The sequence below is a fragment of the Cervus elaphus genome, chromosome 13, assembly GCF_910594005.1.
Source record: "Cervus elaphus chromosome 13, mCerEla1.1, whole genome shotgun sequence".
NCBI lineage: Eukaryota > Metazoa > Chordata > Mammalia > Artiodactyla > Cervidae > Cervus > Cervus elaphus.
In genome coordinates this window covers 49,346,929-49,370,337 of record NC_057827.1, presented here as the reverse complement: position 1 = coordinate 49,370,337, position 23,409 = coordinate 49,346,929, and the positions used below count along the sequence as shown (strand labels likewise).

General features: G+C 42.2%; 1 long non-coding RNA gene and 1 pseudogene across 3 annotated transcripts in view; one reads left to right on the top strand and one right to left on the bottom strand.

The window, feature by feature from the left end:
* LOC122706767 overlaps positions 1-2,713 on the top strand; it is a 43,865-nt gene extending 41,152 nt beyond the window's left edge. For all 3 annotated transcript variants that reach the window (XR_006344455.1, XR_006344457.1, XR_006344456.1), the window contains one exon: positions 1,121-2,713. This is a non-coding gene — a long non-coding RNA (uncharacterized LOC122706767). The remainder of the gene's footprint in view (positions 1-1,120) is intronic.
* A 2,595-nt stretch (positions 2,714-5,308) lies between these two features.
* LOC122706420 lies at positions 5,309-17,305 on the bottom strand (annotated as a pseudogene).
* Between the last annotated feature and the right edge of the window lie 6,104 nt (positions 17,306-23,409).

The following is a 23,409-nucleotide window of genomic DNA, read 5'->3' as shown; positions in this document are numbered from 1 at the left end:
ATGTAAGTATATATAGGTACGCAGTAATATGTATATATATACATTCCCATGAACGGGCTTCTTGGGGCCTTTTTTTTTCTTTTTGAAAAATAGGACCATATTATATACTCCTGTCACTGGGCAATGCCTCCAGAAGATGTCCCCAAGTCAACCGGTATACTGCTACTTCTACTACTTCTATAGTGTAGATGGGCACTTATAGTGAATGAACATTTGATGGTTTCTTGAGCAGTAGAGTGAGCTCTAGGTATAAAGAAGATAAAACACTACAATGAAAGGAAAAATGAGGTATAGGCACCTAAGCCATTTTGTATCTTTTTGATAGGGCTGATTAGTGGAGGAAGAGACATTTCTCGTCCATTAAAAAAAGAAAAAAGATTTTCAGTATCTCAATAGCAATTTTCATCATCAGATCAGTTCCAGACCACATCAGATACTTAATTCTTTCAGCCCCCTCAGAGGTTGAGAATTTTAAAAATACCATTAGTTAGAAAATGAACTCAGGAAAACATTTGTAAAATCTCCTGTCATCTCAGAAAGAATCTTAATACAACAAGCTACCGAACTGTCATTAAAACTTATGAACTGAACCTCCCATCTTGTTCATTTTGGAAGAGGGATCTAACACAGAAATGGGGTTGGATAGAGAGGTCTAGAATCTAGACTATTCAGTGTTTAATTCCTATGTAGTTGCTCAAGCATTATCATATCCCTTAAAATTCCTCACATGTTAATCACATTCATCAAATGTGCTGGTTCTACTTTCACTAAAAGAGAAGACATCTTCAGACCAGTACTACCTTAGAATCTGTTGATTGACCCCCTTTTCAAAGGCAGAATCTCCTAGTAAAAATATTTCTCATTATATGTACAACCAATAAAATAAAACCAGCATGTACAATTTAATATAACCTTACTGCAGACTTCCACAATACTATCACTATTTTATTAATGTTTTAATTTAATTCAAAGCATTAGAAACAAAACTGAATATCAGATATTGCTCCAAAGTAATGACTGTGTATTCTGAATTATCTAGGACTCAGAGTGGGTTTGAGAAGGGGAGCATCCTTGGATTTTTAATGGACACCTCTTTTCTGTTTGCTGATTTCTTTTAAAGGTCATGAAGAGTTGGTTGAGAAAGAAGGGAACGTGGAATATCTGGTTTTAGATCATCCCAAACTTGTCTCATCAATAAAATGTCAACTTCAGGTCTGCTTATTTGTTGGACAGGATAGAGGTGGAACTTTAAAAAGGCCTGGAGTGACCTGTGGATTGAAGAGAAACCTCCCCAAACCAGAGATGAGGACTTTTTCACCAGCAGTTTTCAAACACAGACTTGAAAAATAATAAATTAACCTTTCATTTCAACACCTTGAAACCTTAGAAAATTGTGTGATCACTGATAAATCATTAAAATCACTTTTTTCTTCTTTGAACATAATAAAGACCATTTTTCTTAGACCTGTTATATACCTTCAAATGGAGTAAATACAATGAATAAACAAGTTACTTTATATTTTCAATCTAGTTATAGGGAAGGAATGTTTTTGGATCCTGGATGTTAGCAGTTTCCTTTAAAAAAAAAAAAAAACCAGGAAACCCTTTATAAATGAAAGAAATGTGTATAGTATGCAAATTCAAAGTGTGCTGTCCTCATTTACCCAGTGGAATTCAAAATAAGCCCCAACTTGTGAACATATTAAAACAGATTGAAATGGATATTAGTGGGATTTGTACGGAGAAGCACTCCAGTCCATCAAACACGCTATGCACAAGAACTTTGATAATGTTGTTTTACTGATAATTACCTGCCGGCTGTCACCTCAATGTGGGATTTCATGCAGGTTCCTGTATTTAAACATTACATTCGGAGCCAAGCCTGCAAAGACACTTATACCAATCTGGCCATGTCCATTTTATTTCACAATTATCTGTGAATTTCTTCGTGAAAAGCAATGCATTTAGCTCCCTTTTAATTGTGTTTGATCTGTGTGGGCAAGAGACTCATCAGTACCGTGTTCCCACTTCCCTGGCCAGAGCAGGTTCTGCCTTCTCTCCCTCCCAGGCACCAGCAGATACCAGAATTACTGGAAAGCAGCGCTTCCCGAGGACAAGCATGAATATTCATCTGACCTGAAGAAATAGTCACTGGGGCAAAGCAAATACCTTGTATTAACTAAAGGTGTTTTAAACAGGAAGGACCATCTTCTGCGGTCCTCCTGGGCGGCTAGTGCCTGCTGGCCCTCCAGCTCTGCGGAGAACTTCCTTTTCTCTCTACCCCACCCCCACTTTTTTTTTCCCCATACTGAACTCCTAATTAAATTTAACAGTTTCAAGAGTTTAAACTGTATACCTTTTTAATTGTGTCCTACTTTGTATTGGCTGATGCACAAGTCTGAAAATGGATATTACAGCTTTTTATGATATAATATCACCCTAATTGGTGCTTCATAGGCCGTGGCTGAATTCTTTTCAATTAAGCGCTAACATACAGTAACTGTTTCTCTCTGCAAATGCTGGAAAGCCATTCACAAGAGAGGACTGGTACTGCACAATTCCAAAGTACCTTAATGTGTCAAAAATGTTTTGTGAAGAAAGCTACACTGTAAATGCAATCACCTACATTGGTGTTCCCATTGTTCACTGGGAGTGAAAGTATTGCTAATTGTCCTGCGTTTTAGCTGGGTTTTTAAAGCATTATGTAGTAAGTACACCGGAGGGTCAATTTGTGAAGTGAAATACTTAGCATGCAAAGCGTAATACAAGATGCTGTGTAATACTTGACCTCTTAGCATAATAAATGTAGCAGTGAAACGCTGTGCATTCAGCATTCACTGAATAGAGCCTTCGCAGTGGAACAAAACCAGAAAATGTTCTCTTCATTCCTTTTTTTTTTTCACTAAGCGAAAATTATTCTTTATAATGGCCATTGCAGCAATTAGCTGGCATTTGGTAGAATAAATGTGCAGAAATAGCAATTTCTTATTTTAAATGAGATTTTGTATGGAGCCTGCAAATTACTTGAGGTATATGAATAATTGTGCCTTAGCTTTATGCTACAGAATAGGGTGTGGATGGGTATAAAGATTTCCTATTTGCAGTTAAATGTTTAGACATTTTATTATTTTAATTTCACTCACAGTCTGCCTGGACTGACCCTGCTTTCCCATTGATCATTTCATGTGCGCCTGGAAGCAAGTGTGCAGATGGCGGGAGACTCCCAATTAGTACACCATGTTTTTTATGAATGTGACATGTAAGTGCAATCAGGTCTCCTCTGGAGGCAATGGCGCTGTTGATACTTTGAGTTTCTAAATCAATACAATTCAACAATCTGCATGGAATGAATGTTTATCAATATTCTCTGTGGTCAAATGCAATTGGAAACTTCATTAATTTTTATCCAAAGTTTTTCACCTTTTTGAAATGCATTCTTCCAGGCATTCATGATTCATCTAATTAGCCTTAAATAGGGTATTTTTTTTTCTTCTCTCAAAGTGATTCAGTTAATTATGTCCATATATTCATAATTACAAGGTGGGTGAGTTTGGTAAAACTGAAATTATGAAATCTGCAGAGTGATTCTAAGAGGTTTAGAATGTAAAATATAAAAAAGGAATGAGTAAAAGTCAGAGCAGTGAAATATTTTGTTTTAATCTCACTTAGCCCACCCCACTCCAACTGCTTATAGGGTTCTATGTATTTATTTTTTTCACTTATCATTTGTAATCTAACAACTTGCAAAAATTCATTTGAAGTAAGCTCATCGTGAATAAAAATAATAATAAAGCAAACACTACAAGAACACTTGAACAATGTGTCAAAAGTTATTCTAAAAAATTTTAAGATAATATATAATCATTTAAAGGCTAGCTGTTCAAACAAAGAAGAAAGTTTCTTTCATCCACTGACCACTTTCCTGAGTTCTCTGACCAGATTTAACTACTTTAGCAGGTCTCTTATATGTTCTCTTTCACACTTCTAAGTCCTTTCTTATTTCCATTCTTCACACATTTTATTTGCATATTCTAAGTATTCTACATAATATCTTAAGTTTCAAGAATTTTATTATTTTCCTAGGCACCTTTTCTAGCTCAGTAACTTTTTTTGGTCTTTAAAATTATGTTTGGGGATTATTTTTTAGCTAAAGGAAAGAACAGTCTCTCTTAATTTTTATTTTACCTAAGACCTAAGCACACAGGACTTTTTACTCAGATCATCCAGTGATGCCAAAAATTCCTCTGCCAAATGCTATAATGAAGGCAACTCATTAGCAAATGACCTAGCTCATCTGTTGAATCCAACCTGTGATACTGCAAAATTGGAAATAGCCCCAATTAGTTATTGTTAATCTAATCTGGGTAAATGATGTTCTCACAGAGCAAGCAGATACCAGGCCTCTCTCACTTTACAAACAAGGCTTGTTTGCTACTCTCTCTCACAACAAGCCCCAGGGAGGGTTCTGGGTCATTGTATTATTGCTTTTGCCCAAAGGTTATGCTTAAGAACTTTAACAAACTGCATAGCCACTGCCCAGAAAGAATTGAGCGTGATTTCTATTCTATTTCCACTCTTTTTTTTTTAAACCAGTGGAACAAATAACAAGTCAAAATTAGAGTTTTACCATTCAAGATGATTTATAGTTAACCCAGGAAATTGACTGCAAGAATTAATCTATTTTAAAATGAAAGACTGTGAGTTATAACATTTTCTAATTATTCCTTCGTGAAATGTCTCTATTGGACTTCCTAAAGAACAATGTAGTGGAGTGGACTAAGGGTAAAATTTCATTCCTATCTTTGTGGGGTATATGCAAGGGTTATAAAAATAACTGTAATATATTGGAATGTTAGAACACAGAGAAATGTCAACTGCATTTTCATACTGTGTGCCTGATCAATCGCTAAGTTGTGTCTGACTCTTCACAACCCTGTGGACTGCAGCCTGCCAGGCTCCCCTGTTCTTGGGATTTTCCAGGCAAAAATACTGGAGTGGGTTGTCATGTCCTCCTCCAGGGGATTTTCCCGACCCAGAGATCAAATTCGCATCTCCTGCGTCTCCCACATCAGTAGGCAGATTCTTTAGCTCTGCGCCACCTGGGAAGCCCATATGTTCTAGTCATGGTGATCAGCTGGGTAATTCTTCCCGCTCCTGGCAAAAAACTTGTATCTGTTTGGTCCACGGCTTCGGAGAGGGCTCCAGGGTGGTTAAAAGACTGCCTTGTGGCTGCAGAGAGAGGCTTCAAGCAGAAGCCCTGATATCAGAGGGTTTCCCCAAAGGCCGCTGGGCATGGAGGCTCCTAGTCCTACCTAAGGGTGAGCCTTTCCAAGAGATACTCGGCCAGCCCAGCCTGGGGACCAGTCAGCGTGCAGAGGTTAGTCACGTGGTCGCCCATCTTCTTGATGAGTTTCACTTGCTCTTCCAGGACGCGGCTTTCCAGGAAGTCAGAGGTGGAGGTCTGCTGGGCTGAACCCAGGCTGCGCAGATCTGAAAGGGCCTGGTTGTAGGCCCTTCTCCCTGAGCATGGCGGCTTCCATAGTGTCCTGGGTTTGACCCCACTCATTTTGAGATGGCTTTTGCACGTCCTGGTAGACTGCGTGGCAGCAGTACTGGTTTTGCATTTTCAAGAGACGCTTGGCATCCTCGCGCTTCTCCTCGCCCATTTCGCGGAAAAGAAGGTCCCACGCCCTCCAGAACCACATTCTCCTGGTGGAAACAGAAGCCGGGAGAGAGGTAGGTATGGGAGACCCGTAGGTGTATATTGACGGCGGCCCCCACCTCCGTGGAATAATTCTGACAACCTGGAAGTTCATGGTGATCGGTAATAAGGAAATAACCTCAGAAAACTGGTCCCAGTGGCCCAGGATGGTTGATTGGCTGATTCGAAGGTTGCAACTGTTGGGGTGGTCTGAGGCTGGAGCAAGGGGTGTCCCTGGGGTCTGTTCTGTCCAAATATTGTTGAAACAAGGGACAGAGCTGCAGAACCAAGGAGTGCACTACTGGATAATTCTTTTCATGACATAGTTCACGTCCCGATCAACTAACAAAATCTTCACCACATTCTGCGAGGTACACAGTAGGGCTTTATAGTTAATTAAAATAAGAAAGAAAGAAAAAAAAAGGATGGCACAAATGGTGAAAATCTGTTGTATGTTAAACTGTTAGTCTCTGCATCATTGGAGGTTCTATATCATTGCCGTAAAAATCTAATGACAATATTTTCACCTGGAATATTTACCAAGGGACGCGTGCGTGCTTAGTCATTCAGTTATGTCTGACTCTTTGCCACCCCATGGACTATAGTCCGCCTGGCTCCTCTGTCCCTGGGATTCTCCAGGCAAGAATGCTGGAGTGGGCAGCCACTCCCTTCTCTGGGGCTCCAGGGAATCTTCCTGACCCAGGGATTGAGCCCAGGTCTCCCGCCTTGCAGGCAGATTCTCTACCATCTGAGCCATCAGGGAAGTCTTTACCAAGGGATAACCTCTTTCAAAAACTGGGTAGAATACATATGTAGGGGATTCTTCCTGTTTTAACTGTCTATGTTAATAAAGAAGCTTTCTTGTTTCCCTAGGAAACTCACAAGTAAATGCCTCACATTTCCGTGGGAAACTTCAGTGAAAAGTATCTCATTGTAGTTCACTCAAACTAATACATGACTCTGTTTTCTGTGTCTCTTCTCCTACCTCCTGGCTTCACTGGGCCTTCTCTTTGGGGATCTCCTCACTCCCACATCTGGTTGTCCAATTCCTTTTCCTCGTTCAAGTCCTAGGTTAAATGCTGTCTCCTCCATAAAGCTTTCTGTTGTCCTGCTAAGAAGGAATCTGTCCCTCTTCTGAACTGTGAAAGCAACTTGTCTTTCAACCTCTCTGTTGTTTTTATGTATTTCGTCACCCTGAGTAACTGTAGACATCTTGGGAGGATCCAGTCTAAACCAATTTAGTGCCTTACACATTGTGAGTATACAATAAATACCTCTTGAGTGAATAAATTTTACCTGTAAGATTCTTATTGATCTATCATTGGTGGTGATTTAATTGCTAAGTCATGTCTGACTCTTGAGCAACCCCATGGACTGTAACCTGCCAGGCTCCTCTGTTCATGGGATTTCCCAGGCATGAATACTGGAGTGGGTTGTCATTTCCTTCTCCAGAGATCTTCCCAACCCAGGGGTAGAACCCAGGTCTCCTGCATTGCAGGCAGTCCCCTCCATTGCAGGTAGTCCCCTGCATTGCAGGCGGATTCTTTATCAACTGAACCACCAGGAAAGCCCATTATAATAGCAAAGAGCTGTAAACGAAGAGCCCCAAAACTTTCAGGTACACACACAGAAAGTCCCTTGTGCTTCTGTTGTGCCTCATTCCTTGAGAAATAACCAGATACCACCAAGTGCCCCTCTTTCTAGAGCAAAAAGGTTGTGTGTAATATAGGTGACATCATGGGATTTCTCACTTTGTACCCTTGTTTGGTTAAAGATAGATAACCTGAATGGCAAACAGACATTATAGAGTTTATCAGGCAGGACTAGTCAGTTTATTTTAAAAATTATGAAAGCTTACTGAAAATTTTTGAGAGTTATGTGCCAGATGTACTGAGGACTTTATAAACATTGTCTCATTTGATCGTCACGATGTGAAGGAAAAGCTGGGAGGGAACTATGCTGAGCAGCTGGATGGCTTTCCCAAGTTATACTACAATTCTGGGAAAGAGCAGGAGGAGGACCAAGGTCTGTTTCAATCCATAATCTGAGCTCTTAATACTTCTTCCTTTTCTCTAGCTTCACAGTTTCCTTTGACTCCTCTCCTAAGTGAACTTCCTATGGAAGACTTGAACCCAGTGGGTGTTTGTACACCTTTATGGGAACTGCTTACCCAGAGCAAACCAAACTCTAGGGGCCCTGGGCAATAATGCTATGGATGTCAACCAAAAATATCTTACCTAGAAATCTCGTTTCTACCTAATTTATATACTGCGCGTGGTCTAGGAGGGCAGTTAGGAAATGAAAGGATGCTGAGTGAAGGCGCAGACATTTTTCTTGTGGGGAAGGTGCTGTCCCACAGTTGAGCATGGAAATAGTTGATGCAGGGAGATGGGCTCAGGCATGAAAGAGGTGTTCCCCTAGCCCGCTGAGGACCTGTGGCTCTCAGCCTGGGATATGCCAAGATCCAGACACCCTAAAGCCCCAGTGTGTGTGCAAAGCAAATCGGTGCTGACATGTGGAACCCAGAACAGAGCTCCCAGAGAAGCATTTGGCTTGGTGTTAGGAGAGAAAGACCAGCAATGCCCTTCACCCAACCCAAATTTTCCAACATGAAGGCAAGAGAAAAACCAACAATTACTCAAAATAACAGGTAAAAACCCATCTGATAAACCCTGCCACAATATTTTCTTCAAGTTTTATTTATTGAACATTCATACCAGTGGTTCTCCAATTTTACGATGTAAAATTACCTGTGTGTGTGTTTAGTTGTCCAGTCATATCTGACTCTTTGAGACCCTTTGGACTGTAGCCCGCCAGACTCCTCTGTCTGGGATTTTTTTTTTTCGGGCGAGAATACTGGAGTGGGGTGCCATTTCCTTCTCCAGGGTATCTTCCTGAGCCAGGGATTGAACCCACATCTTCTGTGTCTCCTGCATCACAGGCAGATTCTTTACCTGCTGGGCCAACACCTGGCGGGGGTGTGGTTATTAAAATGAATAGACCCAGATCCTTTCCCTGTAAAATTTTGATTCTGTGAGTTTGGGGTGAGTTTCTGGGCTCTGCATTTCAGACCACCCCCAGAAGAGAATCTCATGTCCGTTATCAGAGAAGTAAATTCTGAGAAAATAATCCTGAAAATCAGGCAAGTGCTACAAGAGCTGATGTTCTGTGGGATTATTTAGGATGAAGCTAATTAATAACAGTCTCTAGGAATGCTTGTCTGTGGAGAGTTGGTGACAGCTGACAATGCCTTCAGCTACTGCCAGTAAGTTTCTCACTCTTCAACAAGGAAAACTTGTTCTAGGGAAACTCTGAGACAGAACCAAGGGTAGGGTGAGGGACACAGAAGCCCTCCCTGTGTGGGTGAGAGGGTAGACACCTGTGCCCTGGCTGATCTTAGCTGGGCAGGCCTCCCAGACACACTCGGCAGGAGGTAGTTCAAAGGACCCCTTAGCTTTGAGGAGGACCATTCTCTGAGGGAGGGCTCATTGAATCTGAAGTCACAAACAGCAGATCATTCATTCGACAGTCGCAGGGGCCTTTTCCGGATCCATGCTGTAGGTCTGGGCCTTGCACACACTTTTGCTTCTTCCTGGAGTGTTGCTTTCCCCCAGCTTTGCCTGGTTAATTTTCCGCTTCCAGATCTGGCCTCCCTAATGAGGCAGTTCCCCCACAATATGCCTTCCTAATATCATTAACCTGGGAAATAGGATTCCTTGATTCATGCCTGTCTGTCTCAGTGGTAAGCTCCATGAGGGCAGGGGCCAGGCTGTTTTATTGTTATTTTTTCATTATTTTTAGCTCTGAGTCACTTATAAAAATAATTTGCTGAAGTCCAGTGTTTGGAGTGATGGCTACATTTAGCAATGTACCAGTTCAACAGTGTAAGTTATTTTTCTGTTATAAATTATACAGCCGGTTTTATTGGAGAGAATATTTTAAAAGCTTTTGATGATTTCCGTGAAGGTTTAGTTGGTTGGTTTTAATTTTTTCTTAACAGCATTTTAAGGAATATTGGACTGTTAAAAGCTAAGGATTACAGAATGGGTTAGCCTTTTAGAGTATATATTAAATATTCAAGAAAGAGTAATTAATAACCAGTAACCAAACCTTAAAGATTAGTACCCCAAATCTAACATTCATGCCTTTAAGTATCAAATTGCTGAAGAGGAATTCAGAGTAACTGAATTCATATGAAATGCAGGGATCTTAGACACTAATTGCTAGTCTTATAAAATTAAGGTAATATGCCATTTGAAGGATTGGTGAAAGAATGTAAAAATGTTTAAAGAGCAATCCCAAGTGATATTCAGAAAGATGGGGAAACTAAGTCAACTGAAACAATCTCATCCTATGTGTAATGCTGAAATTTAAAAATTTAATCGCTAGAAACAAAAGTCTACCATGCCAATTGTAAGTGATATTAAGAGTGAAAGTCACTCAGTCTTTGAGACCCCTTGGACTATTCAGTCCATGGAATTCTCTAGGCCAGAATACTGGAGTGAGTAGCCTTTCCCTTCTCCAGGAGATCTTCTCCTAGGGATCAAACCCAGGTCTCCTGAATTGCAGACAGATTCTTTACCAGCTGAGCCACAAGGGAAGCCCAAGAACACTGGAGTGGGTAGCCTTTCCCTTCTCCAGGGGATCTTCCCAACCAACCGGGGTCTCCTGCATTGCAGGTGGATTCTTTACCAACTGAGCTATCAGGAAAGCCCCTGCAAATGTAAAAAGATTATTAATCATGGTTACATTTGAAAAAAATTAGACAATTATGGAAATTAGAAGTATGCAGGTCAAGAAGCAACAGTGAGAATTGGACATGAAACAGCAGACTGGTTCCAAATGGAGAAAGAAATATGTCAAGGCTGTATATTGTCACCCTGCTTATTTAACTTATATGCAGAGTACATCATGAGAAATGCTGGACTGGATGAAGCACAAGCTGGAATCAAGATTGCTGGGAGAAATATCAATAACCTCAGATATGCAGGTGACACTGTCATTATGGCAGAAAGTAAAGAACTAAAGAGCCTCTTGATGAAAGTGAAAGAGGAGAGTGAAAAAGTTGGCTTAAAACTCAACATTCAGAAAACTAAGATCATGGCATCTGGTCCCATCACTTCATGGCAAATAGATGGGGAAACAGTGGCAGACTCTATTTTCTTGGGCTCCAAAATCACTGCAGATGGTGACTGTGGCCATGAAATTAAACGATGCTTGCTCCTTAGAAGAAAAGCTATGACCAACCTAGACAGCTTATTAAAAAGCAGAGACATTACTTTGCCAACAAAGGTCCGTCTAGTCAAAGCTTTGGTTTTTCCAGTAGTCATGTATGGATGTGAGAGTTGGACTATAAAGAAACCTGGGTGCCGAAGAATTTATGCTTTTGAACTGTGGTGTTAAGACTCTTGAGAGTCCCTTGGACAGAAAGGAGATCCAACCAGTCCGTCCTAAAGGAAATCAATCCTGAACATTCATTTGAAGGACTGATTCTGAAGCTGAAACTCTAATACTTTGGCCACCTGATGCGAAGAACCGACTCATTGGAAAAGACCCTGATGCTGGGAAAGATTGAAGGTGGGAGGAGAAGGGGACGACAGAGATAGTTGGATGGCACCACCAACTCAATGGATATGAGTTTGCGTCAACTTTGGGAGTTGGTGATGACAGGGAGGTCTGGGGTGCTGTAGTCCATGGAGTCGCAAAGAGTCGAACATGACTGAGCAACTGAACTGAAGATTCAGTTTTTATTTTCTAGCAAGGGAAAACTAAGGTACTTTTACATGGTTGTAATGCATCAAAAAATCTAAAATAAAAGGGCACATGTGTTCAAAGTTGCATAAATCAAGAGGCTTATAAGGGATTGGCAAGATTAAATGAATGGCAGAAGTTTAAATTTGATTTACATGTTACCATAAAACTGAAGTTTACAGAAAAGGATTTAAACCTTGGTTAAAATGTCTAAAAATGCTAAAATGGCAGGTAAAACTAGAAATGAGCTTGGAAATAATGAAGCAACAGCATCGTATACTGAAGCCAGTATTCGTCTTAGGAAACTGACAAAAATAATCCTAGAAAGCTAAAGAGTTGACAGAACTGTAAATGAGTTAAAGAAGAAATCTGTGTAAGGCCAAATATTTCTTCAGATAATAACTAAAATTTTGGGTAAAATATGACATTTTATGAATATAAAATTTGTCTATGAGAAGATTGAAGTATCCATAGGTTTTGATACATTATGGTTCTTCAAAATGCTGCTATAAAAAGCCAATAAAAACTGACCAACTAAGACCAACCTATAAAAATTGTGTAAATTGTATAAATAGTTAAAAGAAACTGGTTTTGATCATTACATTTGGTAAATCTGGCAAGTTAGTGATTCAGTATTTGATCATTTGATGAATTAATTTTGCAGGATCGATTTTTGGCTAACTAGTCAGTTTCTTTTCTGCTGTTTCTTTTATTTACCGTTTCCAAAACCTGTTGCAGTGCTTGATATGCAGAAGATGCTCAATTAACAGTGGGGTGAATAAACGAATGAAGAAACTGCGCTGGCGGAGGTGCGGCGCCGGGGGCGGGGTGTGGAATATAAAGGCAAAGACCATCAGGGTTTTTGCTTTCAGGAAGCTTACCTTCTCTATGGAGTGGTAGTTCAACTCTTTTCCTCTTACTGTTTATATGACTGTAGGGCGACTTCATCTTTGTGTCGTTCTTGTTCTTGAGTCATTGGAGCAGGTTTACCCTACTGTTACACTATATTTGATTTTAAATGGGAATAGAACTTCATTCTGCAGAGAGGTGAATATCTTTTTTTTTTTAATTTTTTTTTTTCTTCTGTCCCCTCAACTCGTCTCCTTGTCCATAGTTAGAAGCAAAAGGAAATGAGGTAAAGATAAACCCACCCCAAACTTAACAGAGTCGACAGATGACGCTAGGCCACGCAGCCAGAGAGCCCGGCCTCTCGCGCACAGCCGGCGGCGTCCTGAGCTCGTGGGGAGCGCTGTACAGTAAGAGCCAGGGGCTTTTCCTGCGCAGTGAGTTGGAATTAAGCATGCTAATTTGAGGTCTCTTTCAAGTATTTTGTTTAATTCCATTGGCCTTTAATTCCTTTATATTGCATCATTTAATGTAATGTTATTTATATATGAAGCATGTTATGCTTATTAACCAATGTGCAAAAATCCAAAGTACAGATTTTCTGTAATGGGCTAATTACAGGACTTTAAAGCCACCTACTGAGTTTTGCTGAGCTTCACAACAGGTTCACTGAACTGGATAAATTTATTCAAACGTGTGGAAATGAACCCCATTCTATGTGCTACGGTACTGGGAAAACACACAAATTATACCTCAATACCAGTTTAATGGGTCAAACAGTGAACCTGAATACTGAACTTATCTACATCTTAAACTAGTGGGGAGGCCTGTGGTAAGAAAGGGACGTGCCCCTTCAAGGGAGTTTCTCCCTGTTTGTAAACAGTGGTAATAAAACAATAAGCCGGGCAATTAGGAGCCAGTTCTCCACACTCAGGAAACAGAGGTGGGTTGCCTTCCAGTGACCTTTGAAAATACACAACTTTCATAATCCAACCTGAGTGGAATGAAGTGACGAAAGCTCAGCAAACACATCTCAAGCACAGCCCTTTAATCTTTTCTGTGGAGAACGAGAGGCGCCTTTTCTTGTGTCATGGTTTAGGAAGAATTCAGCACAGGGTGTTCAGAGTTAGACACACAAATAAGGTATAAATATGTGGTGGAATTAAACACTCCAAACCAGCTTTTTACCCCTGAGCTGGATCAAACCAACAGGGTGAGCTGATCATGTTAGTGTTAATTCTTCATGAATCCATCCTTAAATGGATTTTTTTTTTTTTTTGCATTTGAGAGTTTCAGAGGACTTTATACTCAAACTTCATAGCACCATAATTAGAATTATTGTCCATTATGAGAACATAGAAATTGGTTAGGGGTAGGAGAAGAAAACAGGCTAGACGGAGGTTTGAGAACCTTGTCGGGGACAGAGTTGAAAGAAAAGACCCTGCTATGTTGCATTATGACCGATGGAAGTACTGTTTTCCAGCAGATAAGTAAACACACACAGACATACTCTTCATTTATATCCCTTAGCTAAAGATGGATGTCGCTTTTATTATTTAATAGATTCCAGTAGTAGATCTATTAATTTTGTCAGGAAAGGGAAAAGAAGGTCATTTCCAAGCCTGAAAGAGTTCCAGTCTTATCCTCAGGGCACCTTATTTACAATGTCCAGTCCACCCAGTGGCTGACAGTTGGGTGTTGATAACCTAATTCATGCCCATCTTTTTAGGGAGATGCTGGTACGTCAGCTGTCAAAGCAACGAGCCTGGGTTTTCAGAGCTCTCCCAAAGTGCCACGTATACCAATGAAAAGAGAGTTCTCTAGGAAATGAGGTGTGACTCAGGCCAGCTTCGCCAAGACTCTCGGACCAAGAAATAAGAATTTAAATATGAAATACTAAAATTTAACACATGACTGAAACAAAATAAATGGTGTACCAGTGAAAGCATTTGAGGTAATTAATCAATGCTGTGTTTGTACATATCATTAAATATATTATACTCAGTTTAGATTTGATTTCTATGCTCCCTTTATAAAGAGTTAAAAGAAAATACATTTGAATTCATGCTGATACCGAAAACATGCTCCTAGCTTCTAGTTTTTTTTGGATTTCAAATCATTTCCATTAACAAACAGCTATTTGCCCTCTAATAAAATATGTCATTATGCTTTATTCACATCGCACAAAAGAATCACTGAAAAATCGCCCCAATGATGGCCAATAATTACACATTTTGCTCCTGTGCTAGCGATGAAGAAATCTGTTCATTGGAGAAAGCAGGTGCTGGGGCATCAAGCTAATAGTCAATGTGAGCCGTGGTAATTAGCCACTGCGATTGCTAAAATTAACAATTAGCTAACATGCAATTCTCTTTTTTGCAGGCTGCAGTTTACTTTGTATAATCCTTGCATGTTCTTAGTAATTATTCTGACAGCTTATTATTTTTATTTTTTCTGGTTTGAACACAGCTTTAACATTTGCATTGGGCAACCCAAATGTTCAACAGGCAGGGATGAAACAACTGCTTGACTAGGCATTTTTCTGAGGCCACATTTGGTGGTTTCCTTAACTTTTCCTGGTTGGGGAGGGGAGTGGTTAGGGGTGAGAGCTCTGATTCTTTCACAGCTATTGTCTTCTCCCCTCAGGCCTTCCTCCAGGGCAGCACACGCGGTCATCCCGAAGCTTTTAGAGGGAAACTACCCAGTCAGCGGCAATTTAGACTTGAGGGAATGACTCCAGGGATGAAGTGCCATAGTCAAGCTAGTCAAAACATCTTCTTTTCATTCTTCTTCCCTGGAGCGTGTCTTTGGTTAATACATTCGCTGGCCCCCACATGATACCCTCCATATCCCCTTTTTGAGGGAGAAAATGTAGCATCCTGTGTGGATTGTTCTTGTCAGGGGCTATCAGTTTAGTCACTCAGTCGTGTCCGACTCTTTGCGACCCCATGGACTGCAGCACGCCAGGCCTCCCTGTCCATCACCAATTCCCGGAGCTTGCTCAAACTCATGTCTATTGAGTCAGTGATGCCAACCCAATCTTTCCCAGCATCAGGGTCTTTTCCAACGAGTCAGTTCTTTGCATCAGGGGGCCAAAGTATTGGAGTTTCAGCTTCAGTATCAGTCGTTCCAATGAATATTCAAGACTGATTTCCTTTAGGATTGACTGGTTTGCTCTCCTATTTGGGGAGAGATCTCTATCTCTATACACTGAGATAGTATTGCTGGAGCCTTCCAGTAGAATAAGTCTGATGAAGCCTCAGTCTACATGTGAAAGGAAAAAGAAAAGCATCAAGGGAGTAATTTGTTTCCAGAAGACCTCTGGGAGGTGAGATGTGATGAAAGCTCTTGTAGCATTTAAGTAAGATAAACTGTAGCAACAACTTCAGCAGACTACTCTTCCAGACTGTGTTTGTTTCCTATTGTTGTTCAGTCAGTAAGTCCTGTCTAACTCTTTGCAACCCCATGAACTGCAGTATGCCATCCTTCCCTGTCCAGCCTTCCCACTATCTCCCTGAGTTTGCTCAAACAGACACGACTGAGCAACTTCACTTTCACTTTTCATTTTCATGCATTGGAGAAGGAAATGGCAACCCACTCCAGTGTTCTTGCCTGGAGAATCCCAGGGACGGGGGAGCCTGGTGGGCTGCCGCCTGTGGGTTCGCACAGAGTCGGACACAACTGACGCGACTTAGCAGCAGCAGCATGTCTATTGAGTCAGTGATGCCATCCAACCATCTCGTCCTCTGTCACTCCCTTCTCTTACCCAGCATCAGGGTCTTTTCCAATGAGTTGGCTTTTCTCATCAGAGGTCTGGAAAGGGTCGCCCTGGGCTAGAATCAAGGTGTCACCAGGGCTGTGTTCCTTTTCTCGCCTTTTCCAACTTCTAGAGGCTACCCACACTCCTTGGATTGTGTCTCTTCAGAGCCACATTTTCTTTAACTGTTCTTCAGTAGTCACATTTCCCTCTGACCACAGGTGGGAAAGAGTCTCTAGTTTTAAGGATCTATGTTATTACACTGGGCCCACCTGGATGATCCAAGATCATCTCATCACAAATCCATAACTCAGTCACATCTGCAGCGTTTCTTTTGCCGTGTAAGGTAACCTATCCACAGGGTCAGGGGACATCTTGGGGGGGGCATTATTCTGCCTGTCACACAAAAGTATGCAAAATATACATGCGGTAGGTAAGTTTCTACTTCTCTACAGCTGTGAGTCATTGCACATTTAATGTTAGGGAACTAGGTTATTGAGGAGTGGTGGGCGTTGGAGGCTGGGGGCAGTGGATTTCCATGGCTTGCATAGACAATAACTCTGTATGGCCCTTCTGGGCCAGGTGTCTTAACTAACACAGGACCAGCATAGGCCAGGCTTTGTCCTGTCCCTTCCTCCTAGGCTCCTGAGTTTGGAGGGCCTTTTCAGCCTCTTGATGAGAGGGCTGCCTTTTAGAGCCGGGCATGGCTAGGCTAAGAGCTGTCATCATGTGTTCTCTGCTTTATTATGGTGTTGGGCTGTAACACGCTGCTTTACTGTGTGAATGAGTGACATGGATTGCTGTCCACAGAAACTGAATAGTAGGAAGAAACACCACCCGCTGTAGCCCTGACTTCTAAAATGCAGGGATGGGAGAGGCAAAGCTCTGGTGGAAGTTCAGGCCATCCAAGATGGCTGTTCTCTTGCTCTCTGTACATCCATCCTTTGCCCAGAACCCGCTTCACCTACACCCTACTCACCTGACTGACCCTTACCTATTTGCCCCTGCCTCAGCTGGTGATTGTCCTAGCTTTAGCTCAGAACTCTCCAATGCTTATCAAAGGGTTGGGGAGGGGCGTGCGGCTTGCTGGTTTCCATGGTAACCAATGCGCCAATCTGATATCAATTTCCCCAACTGGTAACCTCCGCATGCTTCAAGGAGCGAGGATGGCCGCCATGTTCTGCCCGCAGCCTGGCCGCCAGCAGCGCACGGTGGTGGGGGGGTGTTGCTTCAGGACCGGCTTCCGACATGTAAGCTCCCCCGCAGTTTTAAACCACTGATGTCCCTGTCACTGGTGCCGAGCTTGTTCTTTGGTCTTGGAGCTGGGCAAGGACGGGCCTGGTAGACCTGCGGGGTGCCGCCCAACAGGCGGATTTCTGAGAAGTGCTGAGACCTCGTCTGTGTAGCGTATGAGCCGGTTGTTGGGGCTCAGAAGGGCATCTGCAGACATGAGGATAAGCCTGGGGAATCGGGCCTTGGGGCTGGCTGTGGGCTGCAGAGGCTGAGGAGGGCCAGGCTTCGTAGGAGAGGTCAGGGAGGTGAGCAGTGGCAGAGACGGGGGCCAGACTTGCGGTGGTGAAGCATAGCAACGTGTTGTTTGCTTAAACGGGAGGAAACTGGAATGAGCAGAGTCTGCCCAGAAGAGTGAAGCAGGTAGGAGTCAAACATCCAGAGAACAAACTGCTACCGAGTTGAACTGAGGTGAGACCTCACCCAGTCACAGATGTTCCTGGTCAGGCAGCTTTAAAAGAGGTGGGGGTGCTGAGATGTGCCTTGGCTTAAGAACATCTACTCTCCAAAACAGAAACGCGTTGGATTTTTTGCTTTACAAGACAATTCCTCAAATTGGTTGTTGGTTTAATGAGGTCCTCTGGTATACCTAAAATGGAATTTTAACCACAGAAATTGTACTGCCCACTCCCAAAAGCGTATCTGTTGTATAAAGCGAGCCTCACACACAGGCTAAGATTCTTGAAAAATAGCAGACCAAGGGAAATTTGGAGCCAGAGCTTTAAAATGTTTTGCTAAAGATTTCAAGGTGTTTGCCTCAATTTGAGAGACTGGCCAAGATGTAGAGATGATGTTTTCAGTGGTGTGGCGAGGTCATCAGAATGATAGCAATAAAGTTGGGGAATGTGTTTAAGGAAATAGGTGTTCTCATAAGGAGGCATCTCCCCAGAGGACTGTCCTTATTTCACACAAGAACAATTGTAGCTTCCATAGAGGAGCTACACTAGCTTAGAATAGGTGTAACACCTTCATTCTCCATGACCCCCACTGTTTTTTCACTGCTGGCTTCTTAACAGTATTTAGTATTTAGGTTATTATTATTATTGATTTACAGATGCCAAGCCGCACCGTGTTAGAACATAGTTTTAAGTTCCCAGAGGCGGGCCCAGTAGACTTGGGAATAGTACCTAGAATTCCTAGAGTTGTGCTCTGATGCTGGTGTCTTTGGGCTGTGTGTGCACAGCTTTGGGATGAGAGTGGAGGGCAGGAGGTGGTTCGGGAGGCAGGGAGGGACATGGCAAGGGAGAGGGAGAGGCTGGTATTTAGAAAACAGTCATATATGCTTCTCAAGGGGCGAGGGCCCATGCAACCCCAGGACTTGGGCATTACAGAAGATTCTTAAAGACAGGCTTCAGTGAATAAAATTTATTGAACCAGATGCTACCTGGTGTTGAGGGATAGCTGAGGAAAGGGAAACTGTTAAGAGTCACTGTGGTGGTGGTGTTTAGTCACTAAGTTATGTGCGTCCAACTCTTTGTGACCCCCGTGGACGGCAGCATGCCAGGCTCCTCTGTCCTCCACGAACTCCCAGAGTTTGCTCAAATTCATGTCCACTGAGTCGGTGGTGCTGTCTAACCATTTCATCCTCTGCCACCTGCTTCTTTTTTTTTTGCCTTCAGTCTTTCCCAGCATCAGGGTCTTCTCCAATGGGTTGGCTCTTCACATCAGGTGACCAAAGTATTGGAGTTTCAGCTTCAGCATCAGTCCTTCCAATGAATATTCGGGGGTGATTAAAGGAAATGGAAGAACAGGGAGCTAAGTAGCCAGGAAAGAGACTAATCTCAATTTAGGTAGTTTTTGTAAGTGAGGTAAGCAGTCAAGTTTAGTTTTGGTAAAATGACTTATGTGCCTATCTGTCAAGTGCAGCACAGGACAGGAATCATAGTTCCTCAAGTTCTCCAGCCTAAGAAACTTTAGACCCAGCCTAGAGCACTTCACTGGGGAATGCCATGCCTCACAGATTGTAACCAGTACCACCCCACCTTTGCCCACCACCTGCAAGCAGCTCTGCCACCATCCTTCAGCCTCATTCTCTCACACACTACACCGGGATGTAGTTCACCATTACACACAGAGGCAATGGAAGTTGGGTAGGTCCCCTTAGGGAAAGATGGCAGTAGAAGTATATTATGAGTCCTTTCAGATTGATGGTATCCAGTCTAGGACAGAATATCAAGTAGAAAGAATAACAGCATGGAAGAGGATGTAGGGGTGTGGTGCAGGTCTGTGTTTTCTAGGGACCCTCAGAAAATGTTTGCTCTTGATTATTTTTCATTTGGTGTCGTTCCCAGTTTTTATCGGCACTTAGTTTCCTCCTTTTCCATTCAGGACATAGTTTGGTAAGTTTGCATTTGCCCATTGGTTCAAGCCAGGGTGACAGAACAATGTTTTGTCTAACATGGGTTTCATTTTTCCAATGCACTCTTTGCCACTTTCTTTTCTTCCTCCCAATTACTGATCTCAGATCAAGATATCCAGCATTTTGTCATATCCTTAGTAATGTTCTCCACATCTTGAGGTTACCTGGGTGTGGAGGTCATTGGGTTCTTGTCTGACCCATGGCTTATCAGTCTATGACTAGTGGGCTGCTTCTTATAGACTGCCCAAATCCTGAAGATATGTTCACTTCACAATAAAGCCATATGAGAGGTGACATCATGGCAAAACTTTACCACTATGAAAACAGGAAAAAAGAACCTAGCATCAAAAATTTGGGCTTAGCTTCACTAAGTCAATATGTCCCAATGCTAATTTAAACATTGCAATAGCTCAGTGAGATGCAGAGGCCTGTCAAACAATAAAATACTATTGATTTTATGTCTCTCAATAAAAACATTAAGCAGTCCAGTATTTTATTGAGACTTCTAAAGGTGGAGATCTAATTTTAAATCTTACCCATTAAATGTCTGTACACTAGTGTTTTGGATGATCTAATGAGTGGCACCATTTATAGGCCATAAGGTTATAATCTGAATTTATGAACTGTAAAGAAAGTACCAGTATGCTGACTAGCTAATGAGCTTTTTAATGATGGGAAATAGATAAAGCTTAAAATGCAGAATGCTTATCAAGGACCTCAGACAATAGCAGAGTGGAGCAATTTAGAAGTACTTACCAGTGCTACTGCTGTGACAGTGAGAAGTGAACTATTTTCTTTCATTTTAAAGCACTGCTTTTCATACATGGGAGTAATTTCTATATTTTCTTAACTAAAATTAAATGTCCTGATATAATCCCCTTTTCAATAGAGTTCAAAATATAAATAACCTATTGATGACACTTGTGATAAAGTGAAAGAAAATGCCTTTAAAAGCAGGGAAATATCTGAGTATCAGCACGGGGTGATGGTTGAGACTTCACTCAGGGAAGCTCTTCCTTGGAGCAGCTTTAAACACAGGCGTGCTTCCTGGCGAGGATGGCGGGCACTGGTTGGGCTGACCCAGCATCACCACCTCAGGGGATTTACAGCAAGTCTGGACTTCCAAAGAGAGTGTCTGAGGTTTGCCTGTGACTGCCTTTGCCCTTGTGTTCTGTAGCATAGAAGGAATTAATGTAATAACATGTTCTTTTGTAGAGGCTTTATCTCAGGACTCCAGAACATGGCACCCGGACATCTCTGGGATATGGGACCAGCCTAGGAAAAATGAACCATTTCAGAGCACCTGGGTCCACAGGCTGCTCTTGGAGTCTGAATGTGCACCCTCCTCGATTTAAAAACTCCAAGTCCAGGGACTGTCCTGGTGGTCCAGTGGCTAAGAATCCTAGTTCCCAAGGCAGGGGTCTCCGGTTTGATCCCTGGTCAGGGAACTAGATTCCACATGCCATATTAGGCAACTAAGACCCAGTGGCAGCCAAATAAATAAATAAAAACAAAAAAATCATAATGAGATGGATCTGCCAATTAAAAAGAAAGTCTAAATTTCCATGTTGTTGTTTAGTCACTAAGTCATGTCAGACTCTTTTGCAGCTCCATGGACTGTAGTCTGCCAGGCTCCTCTGTCCATGGAATTTTCCAGGCAAGAGTACTGGAGTGGGTAGTCTGACTTTCCTTCTCCAGGGAATCTTCCCAACCCAGGGATTGAACCTGTGTCTCCTGCATTGCAGGTGGATTCTTGAACCCTGAGTCACTGGGGAAGCCCCCAAAATTCCCATGACCAGAGAGTAAGGGAAGGGCTGGGTTATGCTGTCGTGATGGGACTCTGTGTGTTGTTGCTGCCATTGCTGTTGTTAATAAGGAACTAGACGGAGCCTGTCTTTTCCTTCTCAGGAAGTACGATTTCTAGCTGGTTCATTTAATTACTCTCTATTGGACAATGGAAAGGCCCCCAGGGAGTGGGGCTTTCATGATATTTGACACATGGCACAAACCTCCTGGCTCTGACAGTGTCAATCCTCTATAGGAAACAGGAGAAGTGGAAGGAGCAGTGAGGTAGCAAATCCCAGGGTATTAATTGCTAGAGGTGGTGGGGTCTGGTGGCAAGCATGAGGTCTTTGGTGTGTCAGCCCTGAGTTTGAATCCCAGATCTACAGCTGCCTACAAGTTGCTTGACCTCTAAGAGCCTTGGTTCCTTTATGTCTTATGAGTCTGAAGACCAAGCCCAGGCCGTGTTGGTTTCATTTGTCGATTGCAAAAGTGTCAAGACGGGAAGATGTCACTGAGTAAGGTCCCGCCAGAAGCCACCTGGTCCTGGATTCTCAGCCAGGATAACTCTGTACTGCCTCCTGTCTCATCTCTTTCCCCCTCCTCACTTCTTAACTTCCTCTACTAGCTTTTTTTTTTTTTTTCAATTATCTTTTGGCCATGCCATGTGACTTGCAGGATCTTAATTCTCTGACCAGGGCTTGAAAGTGCCTAGTCCTAACCACTGAACTGCCAGAGAATTTCCTTCTTCTCTTTATTCCCCTTTCAATCCTGAAAATCCTCTTTGATTTGAAAACAAATCACCCCAAACTTGCCACTGTTTATTTCAAGATTATTTGACCAGTAAAGCAAAAGTTCTCTCCCATCACTCAATTATCATCTACACTTGGATTTACTTGCCTTGTTGTTCGGTCACTAACTCGTGTCTGACTCTTTGTGACCCCATGAATTACAGCACTGCAGGCTTCCCTGTCCTTCACTACCTCCTGGAGTTTGCTCAAACTCATGTCCATTGAGCCAATGATTCCATCTAGCCATCTCATCCTCTGCCACCCCCTTCTCCTTTTCCTCTCAATCTTTCCCAGCATCGATGGCCAAAGTGTTGGAGCTTCAGCATCAGTCCTTTTAATGAATATTCCAGGTTGATTTCCTTTAGGATTGACTGGTTTGATCTCCTTGCAGTCCAAGGGACTCTGGAGAGTCATCTCCAGCACCACAGTTCAAAAGCATTCACTCTTCAGCACTCAGCTTTCTTTATGGTCCAGCTCTCACATCCATACATGACTACTGGAGAAACCATAGCTTTGACTATACAAAACTTTGTTGGAAAAGTGATATCTCTGCTTTTAAATATGCTGTCTAGGTTTGTCATAGCTTTTCTTCCAAGGAGCAAGCATCTTTTAATTTCATGGCTGCAGTCACCATCCACAGTGACTTTGGAGCCCAAGAAAATAAAATCTGTCACTGTTTACATTTTTCCTTCCTTGCCTTCGACAAAACCTTAATTCAGGGTTCCCAGCTAAAACACAGAACAATCAGCTACATCTGAATTTCAGATAAGCAAGAAATAATTTTGCAATCCAAGTATGTTCTGCATAATATTGGTATTTTTATTTGCTAAATCTGTCAACCCTAGTTAACTCAATGTGCACTAAGTTCTCCATGATAATATCTTGACTTTGTTACTTTCACATTTTACCAATCCCCAGATTGTATTTCTCGAATTGTATCTTATAAATTTGCATGTCTATAATATAATGCAGAGAGGCACCATTTGCATGCTTATTCTGCTTTGCTTTTGCCAGCTCTTCTCTTTCCATGTGTCTCTGCTGTGTGGCCTAGACATGAGTTTTGTAGGAGGGAGGTACAGGGGTGGAGCCAAAATCAAGGAAGACATGGAGGGCATCTATACTCCATGAAGTT